The sequence below is a fragment of the Convolutriloba macropyga genome, chromosome 7 (assembly GCF_964194025.1).
Source record: "Convolutriloba macropyga chromosome 7, txConMacr16.3, whole genome shotgun sequence".
In the NCBI taxonomy this organism is placed as follows: domain Eukaryota; kingdom Metazoa; phylum Xenacoelomorpha; order Acoela; family Convolutidae; genus Convolutriloba; species Convolutriloba macropyga.
This window is the reverse complement of record NC_134474.1, coordinates 66591760-66612572: the sequence shown is the minus strand read 5'-3', so window position 1 is coordinate 66612572 and position 20813 is coordinate 66591760. Positions and strand designations below refer to the sequence as shown.

The window sequence follows — 20813 nt, the reverse complement described above, 5'->3', positions numbered from 1 at the left end:
CTTAAACCCGCAAATCCCGGGTAATTCCCGGTCTAAGAACCTTTTCAACACCTATATTAAGGCCTTTCCTGTAAAATTATTGAGTCGAAAAGAAGACGCTTTTCGTATTAGAAAAATCAGCCAAAAGTTTGAGAAACTATTTTTTAAGAAAACTTGAGATCAGTTCAATTCCGAAAAAAAACTTGCATTGAAGCTTAGTAAAACAGACAGGAAACTCATAGATTGTCTCACATCTCAACTTTACATGTCCCAAATGGTCTAGTGGTTAGGATTTGTGGCTTTCACCCACAATGCCCGGGTTCAACTCCCGGTCTGAGAAGCTTTTCAACTGCTATATTAAAGCCTTTGCTGTAAAAATATTGAGTCGAAACGAAGACGCTTTTCGCATTAGAGAAATAAGCCAAAAATTTGAGAGATTGTTTTTCTTAAAAAAATTTGAGATCAGTTCAATTCCGAAAAAAATTTGCATTGAAGCTGAGTAAAAAATACAGGAAACTCTTAGATTGTCTCACATCTCCACGTCACACGTCCCAATGGTCTAGCGGTTAGGATTTGTTGCTTAAACCCGCAAATCCCGGGTAATTCCCGGTCTAAGAACCTTTTCAACACCTATATTAAGGCCTTTCCTGTAAAATTATTGAGTCGAAAAGAAGACGCTTTTCGTATTAGAAAAATCAGCCAAAAGTTTGAGAAACTATTTTTTAAGAAAACTTGAGATCAGTTCAATTCCGAAAAAAAACTTGCATTGAAGCTTAGTAAAAAAGACAGGAAACTCTTAGATTGTCTCACATCTCCACTTCACACGTCCCAAATGGTCTAGCGGTTAGGATTTGTGGCGTTCTCCCGCAAGTCCCGGGTTCAACTCCCGGTCTGGGAACCTTTTCAACACTTATATTAAGGCCTTTCCTGTAAAATTATTGAGTCGAAAAGAAGACACTTTTCGCATTAGAAAAATAAGCCAAAAATTTGAGAAAATATTTTAAAGAAAATTTGAGATCAGTTCAATTCCGAAAAAACCTTGCATTGAAGCTAAGTAAAAAGACAGGAAACTCTTAGATTGTCTCACATCTCCACTTCACACGTTCCAAATGGTCTAGCGGTTAGGATTTGTGGCTTTCACCCACAATGCCCGGGTTCAACTCCCGGTCTGAGAAGCTTTTCAACTCCTATATTAAGGCCTTTGCTGTAAAATTATTGAGTCGAAAGGAAGACACTTTTCGCATTACAGAAATAAGCCAAAAATTTGAGAAATTACTTTAAGGAAAATTTGAGATCAGTTCAATTCCGAAAAAAAATTGCATTGAAGCTGAGTAAAAAATACAGGAAACTCTTAGATTGTCTCACATCTCCACATCACACGTCCCAATGGTCTAGCGGTTAGGATTTGTTGCTTAAACCCGCAAATCCCGGGTAATTCCCGGTCTAAGAACCTTTTCAACACCTATATTAAGGCCTTTCCTGTAAAATTATTGAGTCGAAAAGAAGACACTTTTCTCATTAGAAAAATAAGCCAAAAATTTGAGAAAATATTTTAAAGAAAATTTGAGATCAGTTCAATTCCGAAAAAAAACTTGCATTGAAGCTTAGTAAAAAAGACAGGAAACTATTAGATTGTCTCACATCTCCACTTCACACGTCCCAAATGGTCTAGCGGTTAGGATTTGTCGCTTTCACCCACAAAGCCCGGGTTCAACTCCCGGTCTGAGAAGCTTTTCAACTCCTATAGTAAGGCCTTTGCAGTAAAATTATTGAGTCGAAACGAAGACACTTTTCGCATTAGAGAAATAAGCCAAAAATTTGAGAAATTATTTTAAGGAAAATTTGAGATCAGTTGAATTCCGAAAAAAAATTTGCATTGAAGCTGAGTAAAAAATACAGGAAACTCTTAGATTGTCTCACATCTCCACGTCACACGTTCCAATGGTCTAGCGGTTAGGATTTGTTGCTTAAACCCGCAAATCCCGGGTTCAATTCCCGGTCTAGGAACCTTTTCAACACCTCTATTAAGGCCTTTCCTGTAAAATTATTGAGTCGAAAAGAAGACGCTTTTCGTATTAGAAAAATCAGCCAAAAGTTTGAGAAACTATTTTTTAAGACAACTTGAGATCAGTTCAATTCCGAAAAAAAACTTGCATTGAAGCTTAGCAAAAAAGACAGGAAACTCTTAGATTGTCTCACATCTCCACTTCACACGTCCCAAATGGTCTAGCGGTTAGGATTTGTCGCTTTCACCCACAAAGCCCGGGTTCAACTCCCGGTCTGAGAAGCTTTTCAACTCCTATATTAAGGCCTTTGCTGTAAAATTATTGAGTCGAAACGAAGACACTTTTCGCATTAGAGAAATAAGCCAAAAATTTGAGAAATTATTTTAAGGAAAATTTGAGATCAGTTGAATTCCGAAAAAAATTTGCATTGAAGCTGAGTAAAAAATACAGGAAACTATTAGATTGTCTCACATCTCCACTTCACACGTCCCAAATGGTCTAGCGGTTAGGATTTGTCGCTTTCACCCACAAAGCCCGGGTTCAACTCCCGGTCTGAGAAGCTTTTCAACTCCTATAGTAAGGCCTTTGCAGTAAAATTATTGAGTCGAAACGAAGACACTTTTCGCATTAGAGAAATAAGCCAAAAATTTGAGAAATTATTTTAAGGAAAATTTGAGATCAGTTGAATTCCGAAAAAAAATTTGCATTGAAGCTGAGTAAAAAATACAGGAAACTCTTAGATTGTCTCACATCTCCACGTCACACGTTCCAATGGTCTAGCGGTTAGGATTTGTTGCTTAAACCCGCAAATCCCGGGTTCAATTCCCGGTCTAGGAACCTTTTCAACACCTCTATTAAGGCCTTTCCTGTAAAATTATTGAGTCGAAAAGAAGACGCTTTTCGTATTAGAAAAATCAGCCAAAAGTTTGAGAAACTATTTTTTAAGACAACTTGAGATCAGTTCAATTCCGAAAAAAAACTTGCATTGAAGCTTAGCAAAAAAGACAGGAAACTCTTAGATTGTCTCACATCTCCACTTCACACGTCCCAAATGGTCTAGCGGTTAGGATTTGTCGCTTTCACCCACAAAGCCCGGGTTCAACTCCCGGTCTGAGAAGCTTTTCAACTCCTATATTAAGGCCTTTGCTGTAAAATTATTGAGTCGAAACGAAGACACTTTTCGCATTAGAGAAATAAGCCAAAAATTTGAGAAATTATTTTAAGGAAAATTTGAGATCAGTTGAATTCCGAAAAAAATTTGCATTGAAGCTGAGTAAAAAATACAGGAAACTCTTAGATTGTCTCACATCTCCACTTCACACGTCCCAAATGGTCTAGCGGTTAGGATTTGTGGCTTTCTCCCGCAAGTCCCGGGTTCAATTCCCGGTCTGGGAACCTTTTCAACACGTATATTAAGGCTTTTCCTGTAAAATTATTGAGTCGAAAAGAAGACACTTTTCGCATTAGAAAAATGAGCCAAAAATTTGAGAAATTATTTTAAAGAAAATTTGAGATCAGTTCAATTCCGAAAAAAAACTTGCATTGAAGCTTAGTAAAAAAGACAGGAAACTCTTAGATTGTCTCAGATCTCCACTTCACACGTCCCAAATGGTCTAGCGGTTAGGATTTGTGGCTTTCTCCTGCAAGTCCTGGGTTCAACTCCCGCTCTGGGAACCTTTTCAACACTTATATTAAGGCCTTTCCTGTAAAATTATTGAGTCGAAAAGAAGACACTTTTCGCATTAGAAAAATAAGCCAAAAATTTGAGAAATTATTTTAAAGAAAATTTGAGATCAGTTCAATTCCGAAAAAAAAACTTGCATTGAAGCTTAGTAAAAAAGACAGGAAACTCTTAGATTGTCTCACATCTCCACTTCACAGGTCCCAAATGGTCTAGCGGTTAGGATTGGTCGCCTTCACCCACAATGCCCGGGTTCAACTCCCGGTCTGGGAAGCTTTTCAACTCCTATATTAAGGCCCTTGCTGTAAAATTATTGAATCGAAACGAAGACACTTTTCGCATTAGAGAAACAAGCCAAAAATTTGAGAAATTATTTTAAAGAAAATTTGAGATCAGTTCAATTCCGAAAAAAACTTGCATTGAAGCTTAATAAAAAGACAGGAAACTCTTAGATTGTCTCACATCTCCACGTCACACGTCCCATTGGTCTAGCGGTTAGGATTTGTTGCTTAAACCCGCAAGTCCCGAGTTCAATTCCCGGTCTAGGAACCTTTTCAACACCTATATTAAGGCCTTTCCTGTAAAATTATTGAGTCGAAAAGAAGACGCTTTTCGTATTAGAAACATCAGCCAAAAGTTTGAGAAACTATTTTTTAAGAAAACTTGAGATCAGTTCAATTCCGAAAAAAAACTTGCATTGAAGCTTAGTAAAAAATACAGGAAACTCTTAGATTGTCTCAGATCTCCACTTCACACGTCCCAACTGGTCTAGCGGTTAGGATTTGTGGCTTTCTCCTGCAAGTCCCGGGTTCAACTCCCGGTCTGGGAACCTTTTCAACACTTATATTAAGGCCTTTCCTGTAAAATTATTGAGTCGAAAAGAAGACACTTTTCGCATTAAAAAAATAAGCCAAAAATTTGAGAAATTATTTTAAAGAAAATTTGAGATCAGTTCAAATCCGGAAAAAAAACTTGCATTGAAGCTTAGTAAAAAAGACAGGAAACTCTTAGATTGTCCCACATCTCCACTTCACAGGTCCCAAATGGTCTAGCGGTTAGGATTTGTGGCTTGCTCCTGCAAGTCCTGGGTTCAACTCCCGCTCTGGGAACCTTTTCAACACTTATATTAAGGCCTTTCCTGTAAAATTATTGAGTCGAAAAGAAGACACTTTTCGCATTAGAAAAATAAGCCAAAAATTTGAGAAATTATTTTAAAGAAAATTTGAGATCAGTTCAATTCCGAAAAAAAACTTGCATTGAAGCTTAGTAAAAAAGACAGGAAACTCTTAGATTGTCTCACATCTCCACTTCACAGGTCCCAAATGGTCTAGCGGTTAGGATTGGTCGCCTTCACCCACAATGCCCGGGTTCAACTCCCGGTCTGGGAAGCTTTTCAACTCCTATATTAGGGCCCTTGCTGTAAAATTATTGAATCGAAACGAAGACACTTTTCGCATTAGAGAAACAAGCCAAAAATTTGAGAAATTATTTTAAAGAAAATTTGAGATCAGTTCAATTCCGAAAAAAACTTGCATTGAAGCTTAATAAAAAGACAGGAAACTCTTAGATTGTCTCACATCTCCACGTCACACGTCCCATTGGTCTAGCGGTTAGGATTTGTTGCTTAAACCCGCAAGTCCCGAGTTCAATTCCCGGTCTAGGAACCTTTTCAACACCTATATTAAGGCCTTTCCTGTAAAATTATTGAGTCGAAAAGAAGACGCTTTTCGTATTAGAAACATCAGCCAAAAGTTTGAGAAACTATTTTTTAAGAAAACTTGAGATCAGTTCAATTCCGAAAAAAAACTTGCATTGAAGCTTAGTAAAAAATACAGGAAACTCTTAGATTGTCTCAGATCTCCACTTCACACGTCCCAACTGGTCTAGCGGTTAGGATTTGTGGCTTTCTCCTGCAAGTCCCGGGTTCAACTCCCGGTCTGGGAACCTTTTCAACACTTATATTAAGGCCTTTCCTGTAAAATTATTGAGTCGAAAAGAAGACACTTTTCGCATTAAAAAAATAAGCCAAAAATTTGAGAAATTATTTTAAAGAAAATTTGAGATCAGTTCAAATCCGGAAAAAAAACTTGCATTGAAGCTTAGTAAAAAAGACAGGAAACTCTTAGATTGTCTCACATCTCCACTTCACAGGTCCCAAATGGTCTAGCGGTTAGGATTTGTGGCTTGCTCCTGCAAGTCCTGGGTTCAACTCCCGCTCTGGGAACCTTTTCAACACTTATATTAAGGCCTTTCCTGTAAAATTATTGAGTCGAAAAGAAGACACTTTTCGCATTAGAAAAATAAGCCAAAAATTTGAGAAATTATTTTAAAGAAAATTTGAGATCAGTTCAATTCCGAAAAAAAACTTGCATTGAAGCTTAGTAAAAAAGACAGGAAACTCTTAGATTGTCTCACATCTCCACTTCACAGGTCCCAAATGGTCTAGCGGTTAGGATTTGTCGCCTTCACCCACAATGCCCGGGTTCAACTCCCGGTCTGGGAAGCTTTTCAACTCCTATATTAAGGCCCTTGCTGTAAAATTATTGAATCGAAACGAAGACACTTTTCGCATTAGAGAAACAAGCCAAAAATTTGAGAAATTATTTTAAAGAAAATTTGAGATCAGTTCAATTCCGAAAAAAACTTGCATTGAAGCTTAATAAAAAGACAGGAAACTCTTAGATTGTCTCACATCTCCACGTCACACGTCCCATTGGTCTAGAGGTTAGGATTTGTTGCTTAAACCCGCAAGTCCCGAGTTCAATTCCCGGTCTAGGAACCTTTTCAACACCTATATTAAGGCCTTTCCTGTAAAATTATTGAGTCGAAAAGAAGACGCTTTTCGGATTAGAAACATCAGCCAAAAGTTTGAGAAACTATTTTTTAAGAAAACTTGAGATCAGTTCAATTCCGAAAAAAAACTTGCATTGAAGCTTAGTAAAAAATACAGGAAACTCTTAGATTGTCTCAGATCTCCACTTCACACGTCCCAAATGGTCTAGCCGTTAGGATTTGTGGCTTTCTCCTGCAAGTCCCGGGTTCAACTCCCGGTCTGGGAACCTTTTCAACACTTATATTAAGGCCTTTCCTGTAAAATTATTGAGTCGAAAAGAAGACAATTTTCGCATTAAAAAAATAAGCCAAAAATTTGAGAAATTATTTTAAAGAAAATTTGAGATCAGTTCAAATCCGGAAAAAAAACTTGCATTGAAGCTTAGTAAAAAAGACAGGAAACTCTTAGATTGTCTCACATCTCCACTTCACAGGTCCCAAATGGTCTAGCGGCTAGGATTTGTCGCTTTCACCCACAATACCCGGGTTCAACTCCCGGTCTGGGAAGCTTTTCAAATCCTATATTAAGGCCCTTGCTGTAAAATTATTGAGTCGAAACGAAGCCACTTTTCGCATTAGAGAAATAAGCCAAAAATTTGAGAAATTATTTTAAAGAAAATTTGAGATCAGTTCAATTTCAAAAAAAACTTGTCTCACATCTCGACTTCACAGGTCCCAAATGGTCTAGCGGTTACGATTTGTTGCTTAAACCCGCAAGTCCCGGGTTCAATTCCCGGTCTAGGAACCTTTTCAACACCTATATTAAGGCTTCTCCGGTAAAATTATTGAGTCGAAAAGAAAACACTTTTCGTATTAGAAAAATCAGCCAAAAGTTCGAAAAACTATTTTTAAGAAAATTTGAGATCAGTTCAATTCCGAAAAAAAATTGCATTGAAGCTTAGTAAAAAAGACAGGAAACTCTTAGATTGTCTCACATCTCCACTTCACACGTCCCAAAAGGTCTAGCGGTTAGGATTTTTTGCTTTCACCCGCAAGTCCCGGGTTCAACTCCCGGTCTGTGAACCTTTTCAACACCTATATTAAGGCCTTTCCTGTAAAATTATTGAGTCGAAAAGAAGACGCTTTTCGTATTAGAAACATCAGCCAAAAGTTTGAGAAACTATTTTTTAAGAAAACTTGAGATCAGTTCAATTCCGAAAAAAAACTTGCATTGAAGCTTAGTAAAAAAGACAGGAAACTCTTAGATTGTCTCACATCTCCACTTCACAGGTCCCAAATGGTCTAGCGGCTAGGATTTGTCGCTTTCACCCACAATACCCGGGTTCAACTCCCGGTCTGGGAAGCTTTTCAAATCCTATATTAAGGCCCTTGCTGCAAAATTATTGAGTCGAAACGAAGACACTTTTCGCATTAGAGAAATAAGCCAAAAATTTGAGAAATTATTTTAAAGAAAATTTGAGATCAGTTCAATTTCGAAAAAAACTTGTCTCACATCTCCACTTCACAGGTCCCAAATGGTCTAGCGGTTAGGATTTTTTGCTTTCACCCGCAAGTCCCGGGTTCAACTCCCGGTCTGTGAACCTTTTCAACACCTATATTAAGGCCTTTCCTGTAAAATTTTTGAGTCGAAAAGAAGACACTTTTCGTATTAGAAAAATCAGCCAAAAGTTTGAGAAACTATTTTTTAAGAAAACTTGAGATCAGTTCAATTCCGAAAAAAAACATGCATTGAAGCTGAGTAAAAAAGACAGGAAACTCTTAGATTGTCTCACATCTCCACTTCACACGTCCCTAATGGTCTAGCGGTTAGGATTTGTGGCTTTCTCCCGCAAGTCCCCGGTTCAACTCCCGGTCTGGGAACCTTTTCAACACTAATATTAAGGAGTTTGCTGTAAAATTATTGAGTCGAAATGAAGACACTTTTCGCATTAGAAAAATCAGTCAAAAATTTGAGAATTTGTTTTAGAGAAAATTTGAGATCAGTTCAATTCCGAAAAAACCTTGCATTGAAGCTTAGTAAAAAAAGACATGAAGCTCTTAGATTGTCTCACATCTCGACTTCACAGGTCCCAAATGGTCTAGCGGTTAGGATTTGTCGCTTTCTCCCACAATGCCCGGGTTCAACTCCCCGTCTGGGAAGCTTTTCAACTCCTATATTAAGGCCTTTGCTGTAAAATTATTGAGTCGAAACGATGACACTTTTCGCATTAGAGAAATAAGCCAAAAATTTTAGAAATTATTTTAGAAAATTTGAGATCAGTTCAATTCCGAAAAAAAACTTGCATTGAAGCTGAGTAAAAAAGACAGGAAACTCTTAGATTGTCTCACATCTCCAGGTCACACGTCCCAATGGTCTAGCGGTTAGGATTTGTTGCTTAAACCCGCAAGTCCCGGGTTCAATTCCCGGTCTGGGAACCTTTTCAACACCTATATTAAGGCTTTTCCTGTAAAATTATTGAGTCGAAAAGAAGACACTTTTCGTATTAAAAAAATCAGCCAAAAGTTTGAGAAACTATATTTTTTAAAAATTTGAGATCAGTTCAATTCCGAAAAAAACTTGCATTGAAGCTTAGTAAAAAAGACAGGAAACTCTTAGATTGTCTCACATCTCCACTTCACACGTCCCAAATGGTCTAGCGGTTAGGATTTGTTGCTTTCACCCGCATGTCCCGGGTTCAACTCCCGGTCTGGGAACCTTTTTAACACTTATATTAAGGCCTTTCCAGTAAAATTAGTGAGGCGAAAAGAAGACACTTTTCGCATTAGAAAAATAAGCCAAAAATTTGAAAAACTATTTTATAGAAAATTTGAGATCAGTTCAATTCCGAAAAAAACTTGCATTGAAGCTTAGTAAAAAAGACAGGAAACTCTTAGATTGTCTCACATCTCCATTGCACAGGTCCCAAATGGTCTAGCGGTTAGGATTTGTCGCTTTCACCCACAATGCCCGAGTTCAACTCCCGGTCTGGGAAGCTTTTCAACTCCTATATTGGCCTTTGCTGTAAAATTATTGAGTCGAAACGAAGACACTTTTCGCATTAGAGAAATCAGCCAAAAATTTGACAAATTATTTTAGAAAATTTGAGATCAGTTCAATTCCGAAAAAAACTTGCATTAAAGCTGAGTAAAAAAGACAGGAAACTCTTAGATTGTCTCACATCTCCACGTCACACGTCCCAATGGTCTAGCGGTTACGATTAGTTGCTTAAACCCGCAAGTCCCGGGTTCAATTCCCGGTCTGGGAACCTTTTCAACACCTATATTAAGGCTTTTCCTGTAGAATTATTGAGTCGAAAAGAAGACACTCTTCGTATTAGAAAAACCAGCCAAAAGTTCGAGAAACTACTTTTTAAGAAAATTTGAGATCAGTTCAATTCTGAAAAAAAATTGCACTGAAGCTTAGTAAAAAAGACAGAAAACTATTAGATTGTCTCACATCTCCACTTCACACGTCCCAAATGGTCTAGCGGTTAGGATTTGTTGCTTTCACCCACAATGCCGGGTTCAATTCCCGGTCTGTGAACCTTTTCAACACCTATATTAAGGGTTTTCCTGTAAAATTATTGAGTCGAAAAGAAGACACTTTTCGTTTTAGAAAAATCAGCCAAAAGTTTGAGAAACTATTTTTTAAGAAAATTTGAGATCAGTTCAATTCTGAAAAAAAATTGCACTGAAGCTTAGTAAAAAAGACAGAAAACTATTAGATTGTCTCACATCTCCACTTCACACGTCCCAAATGGTCTAGCGGTTAGGATTTGTTGCTTTCACCCGCAAGTCCCAGGGTCAACTCCCGGTCTGGGAACCTTTTTAACACTTATATTAAGGCCTTTCCAGTAAAATTAGTGAGGCGAAAAGAAGACACTTTTCCCATTAGAAAAATAAGCCAAAAATTTGAAAAATTATTTTAAAGAAAATTTGAGATCAGTTCAATTCCGAAAAAAACTTGCATTGAAGCTTAGTAAAAAAGACAGGAAACTATTAGATTGTCTCACATCTCCACTTCACAGGTCCCAAATGGTCTAGCGGTTAGGATTTGTCGCTTTCACCCACAATGCCCGAGTTCAACTCCCGGTCTGGGAAGCTTTTCAACTCCTATATTGGCCTTTGCTGTAAAATTATTGAGTCGAAACGAAGACACTTTTCGCATTAGAGAAATCAGCCAAAAATTTGAGAAATTATTTTAGAAAATTTGAGATCAGTTCAATTCCGAAAAAAACTTGCATTAAAGCTGAGTAAAAAAGACAGGAAACTCTTAGATTGTCTCACATCTCCAGGTCACACGTCCCAATGGTCTAGCGGTTAGGATTTGTTGCTTAAACCCGCAAGTCCCGGGTTCAATTCCCGGTCTGGGAACCTTTTCAACACCTATATTAAGGCTTTTCCTGTAGAATTATTGAGTCGAAAAGAAGACACTCTTCGTATTAGAAAAACCAGCCAAAAGTTCGAGAAACTACTTTTTAAGAAAATTTGAGATCAGTTCAATTCTGAAAAAAATTTGCATTGAAGCTTAGTAAAAAGACAGGAAACTATTAGATTGTCTCACATCTCCACTTCACACGTCCCAAATGGTCTAGCGGTTAGGATTTGTTGCTTTCACCCACAATGCCGGGTTCAATTCCCGGTCTGTGAACCTTTTCAACACCTATATTAAGGGTTTTCCTGTAAAATTATTGAGTCGAAAAGAAGACACTTTTCGTTTTAGAAAAATCAGCCAAAAGTTTGAGAAACTATTTTTTAAGAAAATTTGAGATCAGTTCAATTCTGAATAAAAAATTGCACTGAAGCTTAGTAAAAAAGACAGAAAACTATTAGATTGTCTCACATCTCCACTTCACACGTCCCAAATGGTCTAGCGGTTAGGATTTGTTGCTTTCACCCGCAAGTCCCAGGGTCAACTCCCGGTCTGGGAACCTTTTTAACACTTATATTAAGGCCTTTCCAGTAAAATTAGTGAGGCGAAAAGAAGACACTTTTCCCATTAGAAAAATAAGCCAAAAATTTGAAAAATTATTTTAAAGAAAATTTGAGATCAGTTCAATTCCGAAAAAAACTTGCATTGAAGCTTAGTAAAAAAGACAGGAAACTATTAGATTGTCTCACATCTCCACTTCACAGGTCCCAAATGGTCTAGCGGTTAGGATTTGTCGCTTTCACCCACAATGCCCGAGTTCAACTCCCGGTCTGGGAAGCTTTTCAACTCCTATATTGGCCTTTGCTGTAAAATTATTGAGTCGAAACGAAGACACTTTTCGCATTAGAGAAATCAGCCAAAAATTTGAGAAATTATTTTAGAAAATTTGAGATCAGTTCAATTCCGAAAAAAACTTGCATTAAAGCTGAGTAAAAAAGACAGGAAACTCTTAGATTGTCTCACATCTCCACGTCACACGTCCCAATGGTCTAGCGGTTAAGATCAGTTGCTTAAACCCGCAAGTCCCGGGTTCAATTCCCGGTCTGGAAACCTTTTCCACACCTATATTAAGGCTTTTCCTGTAGAATTATTGAGTCGAAAAGAAGACACTTTTCGTATTAGAAAAAACAGCCAAAAGTTCGAGAAACTACTTTTTAAGAAAATTTGAGATCAGTTCAATTCTGAAAAAAATTTGCATTGAAGCTTAGTAAAAAGACAGGAAACTATTAGATTGTCTCACATCTCCACTTCACACGTCCCAAATGGTCTAGCGGTTAGGATTTGTTGCTTTCACCCACAATGCCGGGTTCAATTCCCGGTCTGGGAACCTTTTCAACACCTATATTAAGGGTTTTCCTGTAAAGTTATTGAGTCGAAAAGAAGACACTTTTCGTTTTAGAAAAATCAGCCAAAAGTTCGAGAAACTATTTTTTAAGAAAATTTGAGATCAGTTCAATTCTGAACAAAAATTGCATTGAAGCTTAGTAAAAAAAGACAGAAAACTATTAGATTGTCTCACATCTCCACTTCACACGTCCCAAATGGTCTAGCGGTTAGGATTTGTTGCTTTCACCCGCAAGTCCCGGGTTCAACTCCCGGTCTGGGAACCTTTTCAACACATATATTAAGGCTTTTCCTGTAAAATTATTGAGTCGAAAAGAAGACACTTTTCGTATTTAAAAAATCAGCCAAAAGTTCGAGAAACTATTTTCTAAGAAAATTTGAGATCAGTTCAATTCCGAAAAAAAACTTGCATTGAAGCTTAGTAAAAAAGACAGGAAACTCTTAGATTGTCTCACATCTCCACTTCACACGTCCCAAATGGTCTAGCGGTTAGGATTTGTTGCTTTCACCCGCAAGTCCCGGGTTCAACTCCCGGTCTGGGAACCTTTTTAACACTTATATTAAGGTCTTTCCAGTAAAATTAGTGAGGCGAAAAGAAGACACTTTTCCCATTAGAAAAATAAGCCAAAAATTTGAGAAATTATATTAAAAATTTGAGATCAGTTCAATTCCGAAAAAAACTTGCATTGAAGCTGAGTAAAAAAAGACAGGAAACTCTTAGATTGTCTCACATATCCATTTCACAGGTCCAAAATGGTCTAGCGGTTAGGATTTGTCGCTTTCACCCACAATGCCCGGGTTCAACTCCCGGTCTGGGAAGCTTTTCAACTACTATATTAAGGCCTTTGCTGTAAAATTATTGAGTCGAAACGAAGGCACTTTTCGCATTAGAGAAATCAGCCGAAAATTTGAGAAATTATTTTAGAAAATTTGAGATCAGTTCAATTCCGAAAAAAACTTGCATTGAAGCTTAGTGAAAAAAAGACAGGAAACTCTTAGATTGGCTCGGATCTCCACTTCACACGTCCCAAATGGCCTAGCGGTTAGGATTTGTTGCTTTCACCCGCAAGTCCCAGGTTCAACTCCCGGTCTGGGAACCTTTTTAACACTTATATTAAGGCCTTTCCAGTAAAATTAGTGAGGCGAACAGAAGACACTTTTCCCATTAGAAAAATAAGCCAAAAATTTGAGAAATTATATTAAAAATTTGAGATCAGTTCAATTCCGAAAAAAACATGCATTGAAGCTGAGTAAAAAAAGACAGGAAACTCTTAGATTGTCTCACATCTCCATTTCACAGGTGCCAAATGGTCTAGCGGTTAGGATTTGTCGCTTTCACCCACAATGCCCGGGTTCAACTCCCGGTCTGGGAAGCTTTTCAACTACTATATTAAGGCCTTTGCTGTAAAATTATTGAGTCGAAACGAAGACACTTTTCGCATTAGAGAAATCAGCCAAAAATTTGAGAAATTATTTTAGAAAATTTGAGATCAGTTCAATTCCGAAAAAAACTTGCATTGAAGCTGAGTAAAAAAGACAGGAAACTCTTAGATTGTCTCACATCTCCACGTCACACGTCCCAATGGTCTAGCGGTTAGGATTTGTTGCTTAAACCCGCAAGTCCTGGGTTCAATTCCCGGTCTGGGAACCTTTTCAACACCTATATTAAGGCTTTTCCTGTAAAATTATTGAGTCGAAAAGAAGACACTTTTCGTATAAGAAAAATCAGCCAAAAGTTCGAGAAACTATTTTTTAAGAAAATTTAAGATCAGTTCAATTTTGAAAAAAATTTGCATTTAAGCTTAGTAAAAAAGACAGGAAACTATTAGATTGTCTCACATCTCCACTTCACACGTCCCAAATGGTCTAGCGATTAGGATTTGTTGCTTTCACCCGCAAGTCCCGGGTTCAACTCCCGGTCTGTGAACCTTTTCAACACCTATATTAAGGCTTTTCCTGTAAAATTATTGAGTCGAAAAGAAGACACTTTTCGTATTAGAAAAATCAGCCAAAAGTTCGAGAAACTATTTTTTCAGAAAATTTGAGATCAGTTCAATTCCGAAAAAAAATTGCATTGAAGCTTAGTAAAAAAGACAGGAAACTGTTAGATTGTCTCACATCTCCACTTCACACGTCCCAAATGGTCTAGCGGTTAGGATTTGTGGCTTTCTCCCGCAAGTCCCGGGTTCAACTCCCGGTCTGGGAACCTTTTCAACACCTATATTTAGGCTTTTCCTGTAAAATTATTGAGTCGAAAAGAAGACACTTTTCGTATTAGAAAAATCAGCCAAAAGTTCGAGAAACTATTTTTTCAGAAAATTTGAGATCAGTTCAATTCCGAAAAAAAACTTGCATTGAAGCTGAGTAAAACAGACAGGAAACTGTTAGATTGTCTCACATCTCCACGTCACACGTCCCAATGGTCTAGCGGTTAGGATTTGTTGCTTAAACCCGCAAGTCCCGGGTTCAACTCCCGGTCTGGGAACCTTTTCAACACTTATATTAAGGCCTTTCCTGTAAAATTATTGAGTCGAAAAGAAGACACTTTTCGCATTAGAAAAATAAGCCAAAAATTTGAGAAATTATTTTAAAGAAAATTTGAGATCAGTTCAATTCCGAAAAAAAACTTGCATTGAAGCTGAGTAAAACAGACAGGAAACTCTTAGATTGTCTCACATCTCCACGTCACACGTCCCAATGGTCTAGCGGTTAGGATTTGTTGCTTAAACCCGCAAGTCCTGGGTTCAATTCCCGGTCTGGGAACCTTTTCAACACCTATATTAAGGCTTTTCCTGTAAAATTATTGAGTCGAAAAGAAGACACTTTTCGTATAAGAAAAATCAGCCAAAAGTTCGAGAAACTATTTTTTAAGAAAATTTGAGATCAGTTCAATTCTGAAAAAAAATTGCATTTAAGCTTAGTAAAAAAGACAGGAAACTATTAGATTGTCTCACATCTTCACTTCACACGTCCCAATTGGTCTAGCGATTAGGATTTGTTGCTTTCACCCGCAAGTCCCGGGTTCAACTCCCGGTCTGGGAACCTTTTCAACACCTATATTAAGGCTTTTCCGGTAAATTATTGAGTCGAAAAGAAGACACTTTTCGTATTAGAAAAATCAGCCAAAAGTTCGAGAAACTATTTTTTCAGAAAATTTGAGATCAGTTCAATTCCGAAAAAAAAAATTGCATTGAAGCTTAGTAAAAAAGACAGGAAACTGTTAGATTGTCTCACATCTCCACTTCACACGTCCCAAATGGTCTAGCGGTTAGGATTTGTGGCTTTCTCCCGCAAGTCCCGGGTTCAACTCCCGGTCTGGGAACCTTTTCAACACCTATATTAAGGCTTTTCCTGTAAAATTATTGAGTCGAAAAGAAGACACTTTTCGTATTAGAAAAATCAGCCAAAAGTTCGAGAAACTATTTTTTCAGAAAATTTGAGATCAGTTCAATTCCGAAAAAAAACTTGCACTGAAGCTGAGTAAAACAGACAGGAAACTCTTAGATTGTCTCACATCTCCACGTCACACGTCCGAATGGTCTAGCGGTTAGGATTTGTTGCTTAAACCCGCAAGTCCTGGGTTCAATTCCCGGTCTGGGAACCTTTTCAACACCTATATTAAGTCTTTTCCTGTAAAATTATTGAGTCGAAAAGAAGACACTTTTCGTATAAGAAAAATCAGCCAAAAGTTCGAGAAACTATTTTTTTAGAAAATTTGAGATCAGTTCAATTCTGAAAAAAATTTGCATTGAAGCTTAGTAAAAAAGACAGGAAACTATTAGATTGTCTCACATCTCCACTTCACACGTCCCAAATGGTCTAGCGGTTAGGATTTTTTGCTTTCACCCGCAAGTCCCGGGTTCAACTCCCGGTCGGGGAACCTTTTCAACACCTATATTAAGGCTTTTCCTGTAAAATTATTGAGTCGAAAAGAAGACACTTTTCGTATTAGAAAAATCAGCCAAAAGTTCGAGAAACTATTTTTTAAGAAAATTTGAGATCAGTTCAATTCTGAAAAAAACTTGCATTGAAGCTTAGTAAAAAAGACAGGAAACTATTAGATTGTCTCACATCTCCACTTCACACGTCCCAAATGGTCTAGCGGTTAGGATTTGTGGCTTTCTCCCGCAAGTCCCGGGTTCAACTCCCGGTCTGGGAACCTTTTCAACACCTATATTAAGGCTTTTCCTGTAAAATTATTGAGTCGAAAAGAAGACATTTTTCGTATTAGAAAAATCAGCCAAAAGTTCGAGAAACTATTTTTTCAGAAAATTTGAGATCAGTTCAATTCCGAAAAAAAATTGCATTGAAGCTTAGTAAAAAAGACAGGAAACTATTAGATTGTCTCACATCTCCACTTCACACGTCCCAAATGGTCTAGCGGTTAGGATTTGTGGCTTTCTCCCGCAAGTCCCGGGTTCAACTCCCGGTCTGGGAACCTTTTTAACACATATATTAAGGCCTTTCCAGTAAAATTAGTGAGGCGAAAAGAAGACACTTTTCGTAAAAGAAAAATCAGCCAAAAGTTCGAGAAACTATTTTTTAAGAAAATTTGAGATCAGTTCAATCCTGAAAAAAACTTGCATTGAAGCTTAGTAAAAAAGACAGGAAACTATTAGATTGTCTCACATCTCCACTTCACACGTCCCAAATGGTCTAGCGGTTAGGATTTGTGGCTTTCTCCCGCAAGTCCCGGGTTCAACTCCCGGTCTGGGAACCTTTTCAACACCTATATTAAGGCTTTTCCTGTAAAATTATTGAGTCGAAAAGAAGACACTTTTCGTATTAGAAAAATCAGCCAAAAGTTCGAGAAACTATTTTTTCGGAAAATTTGAGATCAGTTCAATTCCGAAAAAAAACTTGCACTGAAGCTGAGTAAAACAGACAGGAAACTCTTAGATTGTCTCACATCTCCACGTCACACGTCCCAATGGTCTAGCGGTTAGGATTTGTTGCTTAAACCCGCAAGTCCTGGGTTCAATTCCCGGTCTGGGAACCTTTTCAACACCTATATTAAGTCTTTTCCTGTAAAATTATTGAGTCGAAAAGAAGACACTTTTCGTATAAGAAAAATCAGCCAAAAGTTTGAGAAACTATTTTTTTAGAAAATTTGAGATCAGTTCAATTCTGAAAAAAATTTGCATTGAAGCTTAGTAAAAAAGACAGGAAACTATTAGATTGTCTCACATCTCCACTTCACACGTCCCAAATGGTCTAGCGGTTAGGATTTTTTGCTTTCACCCGCAAGTCCCGGGTTCAACTCCCGGTCGGGGAACCTTTTCAACACCTATATTAAGGCTTTTCCTGTAAAATTATTGAGTCGAAAAGAAGACACTTTTCGTATTAGAAAAATCAGCCAAAAGTTCGAGAAACTATTTTTTCAGAAAATTTGAGATCAGTTCAATTCCGAAAAAAAATTGCATTGAAGCTTAGTAAAAAAGCCAGGAAACTCTTAGATTGTCTCACATCTCCACTTCACACGTCCCAAATGGTCTAGCGGTTAGGATTTGTGGCTTTCTCCCGCAAGTCCCGGGTTCAACTCCCGGTCTGGGAACCTTTTTAACACATATATTAAGGCCTTTCCAGTAAAATTAGTGAGGCGAAAAGAAGACACTTTTCGTATAAGAAAAATCAGCCAAAAGTTCGAGAAACTATTTTTTAAGAAAATTTGAGATCAGTTCAATTCTGAAAAAAACTTGCATTGAAGCTTAGTAAAAAAGACAGGAAACTATTAGATTGTCTCACATCTCCACTTCACACGTCCCAAATGGTCTAGCGGTTAGGATTTGTTGCTTTCACCCGCAAGTCCCGGGTTCAACTCCCGGTCTGGGAACCTTTTCAACACCTATATTAAGGCTTTTCCTGTAAAATTATTGAGTCGAAAAGAAGACATTTTTCGTATTAGAAAAATCAGCCAAAAGTTCGAGAAACTATTTTTTCAGAAAATTTGAGATCAGTTCAATTCCAAAAAAAAAATTGCATTGAAGCTTAGTAAAAAAGACAGGAAACTGTTAGATTGTCTCACATCTCCACTTCACACGTCCCAAATGGTCTAGCGGTTAGGATTTGTGGCTTTCTCCCGCAAGTCCCGGGTTCAACTCCCGGTCTGGGAACCTTTTCAACACCTATATTAAGGCTTTTCCTGTAAAATTATTGAGTCGAAAAGAAGACACTTTTCGTATTAGAAAAATCAGCCAAAAGTTCGAGAAACTATTTTTTCAGAAAATTTGAGATCAGTTCAATTCCGAAAAAAAATTGCATTGAAGCTTAGTAAAAAAGCCAGGAAACTCTTAGATTGTCTCACATCTCCACTTCACACGTCCCAAATGGTCTAGCGGTTAGGATTTGTGGCTTTCTCCCGCAAGTCCCGGATTCAACTCCCGGTCTGGGAACCTTTTTAACACATATATTAAGGCCTTTCCAGTAAAATTAGTGAGGCGAAAAGAAGACACTTTTCGTATAAGAAAAATCAGCCAAAAGTTCGAGAAACTATTTTTTAAGAAAATTTGAGATCAGTTCAATCCTGAAAAAAACTTGCATTGAAGCTTAGTAAAAAAGACAGGAAACTATTAGATTGTCTCACATCTCCACTTCACACTTCCCAAATGGTCTAGCGGTTAGGATTTGCTGCTATCACCCGCAAGTCCCGGGTTCAACTCCCGGTCTGGGAACCTTTTCAACACCTATATTAAGGCTTTTCCTGTAAAATTATTGAGTCAAAAAGAAGACACTTTTCGTATTAGAAAAATCAGCCAAAAGTTCGAGAAACTATTTTTTCAGAAAAATTGAGATCAGTTCAATTCCGAAAAAAAATTGAATTGAAGCTTAGTAAAGAAGACAGGAAACTATTAGATTGTCTCACCTCTCCACTTCACACGTCCCAAATGGTCTAGCGGTTAGGATTTGTGGCTTTCTCCCGCAAGTCCCGGGTTCAACTCCCGGTCTGGGAACCTTTTTAACACTTATATTAAGGCCTTTCCAGTAAAATTAGTGAGGCGAAAAGAAGACACTTTTCGCATTAGAAAAATAAGCCAAAAACTTGAGAAATTTTTTAAAAGAAAATTTGAGATCAGTTCAATTCCGAAAAAAACTTGCATTGAAGCTTAGTAAAAAAGACAGGAAACTCTTAGATTGTCTCACATCTCCATTTCACAGGTCCCAAATGGTCTAGCGGTTAGGATTTGTCGCTTTTACCCACAATGCCCGGGTTCAACTCCCGGTCTGGGAACCTTTTTAACACTTATATTAAGGCTTTTCCTGTAAAATTAGTGAGGCGAAAAGAAGACAATTTTCGCATTAGAAAAATAAGCCAAAAATTTGAGAAATTATTTTAAAGAAAAATTGAGATCAGTTCAATTCCGAAAAAAACTTGCATTGAAGCTTAGTAAAAAAGACAGGAAACTCTTAGATTGTCTCACATCTCCACTACACACGTCCCAAATGGTCTAGCGGTTAGGATTTGTTGCTTTCACCCGCAAGTCCCGGGTTCAACTCCCGGTCTGGGAACCTTTTCAACACATATATTAAGGCTTTTCCTGTAAAATTATTGAGTCGAAAAGAAGACACTTTTCGTATTAAAAAAATAAGCCAAAAGTTCGAGAAACTATTTTTTATGAAAATTTGAGATCAGTTCAATTCCGAAAAAAAACTTGCATTGAAGCGTAGTAAAAAAGACAGGAAACTCTTAGATTGTCTCACATCTCCATTTCACACGTCCCAAATGGTCTAGCGGTTAGGATTTGTGGCTTTCTCCCGCAAGTCCCGGGTTCAACTCCCGGTCTGGGAACCTTTTTAACACTTATATTAAGGCCTCTCCTGTAAAAATAGTGAGGCGAAAAGAAGACACTTTTCGCATTAGAAAAATAAGCCAAAAATTTGAGAAATTATTTTAAAGAAAATTTGAGATCAGTTTAATTCCGAAAAAAACTTGCATTGAAGCTTAGTGAAAAAGTTAGGAAACTCTTAGATTGTCTCACATCTCCATTTCACAGGTCCCAAATGGTCTAGCGGTTAGGATTTGTCGCGTTCACCCACAATGCCCGGGTACAACTCCCGGTCTGGGAAGCTTTTCAACACATATATTAAGGCCTTTGCTGTAAAATTATTGAGTCGAAACGAAGACTATTTTCGCATTAGAGAAATAAGCCAAACATTTGAGAAATTATTTTAAAGAAAATTTGAGATCAGTTCAATTCCGAAGAAAACTTGCATTGAAGCTTAGTGAAAAAGACAGGAAACTCTTAGATTGTCTCACATCTCCACTTCACACGTCCCAAATGGTCTAGCGGTTAGGATTTGTGGCTTTCTCCCGCAAGTCCCGGGTTCAACTCCCGGTCTGGGAACCTTTTTAACACTTATATTAAGGCCTCTCCTGTAAAAATAGTGAGGCGAAAAGAAGACACTTTTCGCATTAGAAAAATAAGCCAAAAATTTGAGAAATTATTTTAAAGAAAATTTGAGATCAGTTTAATTCCGAAAAAAACTTGCATTGAAGCTTAGTGAAAAAGACAGGAAACTCTTAGATTGTCTCACATCTCCACTTCACACGTCCCAAATGGTCTAGCGGTTAGGATTTGTGGCTTTCTCCCGCAAGTCCCGG

The 20813-nt window shown here is 37.6% G+C and overlaps 1 protein-coding gene and 2 non-coding genes across 3 annotated transcripts in view; 2 read left to right on the top strand and 1 right to left on the bottom strand.

Annotated features, from left to right (window-relative positions):
• The window catches only part of LOC142343266 (protein unc-45 homolog A-like), a 224714-nt gene that overhangs the window by 141915 nt on the left and 61986 nt on the right, over positions 1 to 20813 (bottom strand). The gene's annotated exons all lie outside the window — the stretch shown is intronic.
• Trnae-uuc (transfer RNA glutamic acid (anticodon UUC)) lies at positions 248 to 319 on the top strand. Its single transcript has one exon. It is a non-coding gene; the product is annotated as a tRNA-Glu (tRNA).
• Trnae-uuc (transfer RNA glutamic acid (anticodon UUC)) lies at positions 3309 to 3380 on the top strand. Its single transcript has one exon. It is a non-coding gene; the product is annotated as a tRNA-Glu (tRNA).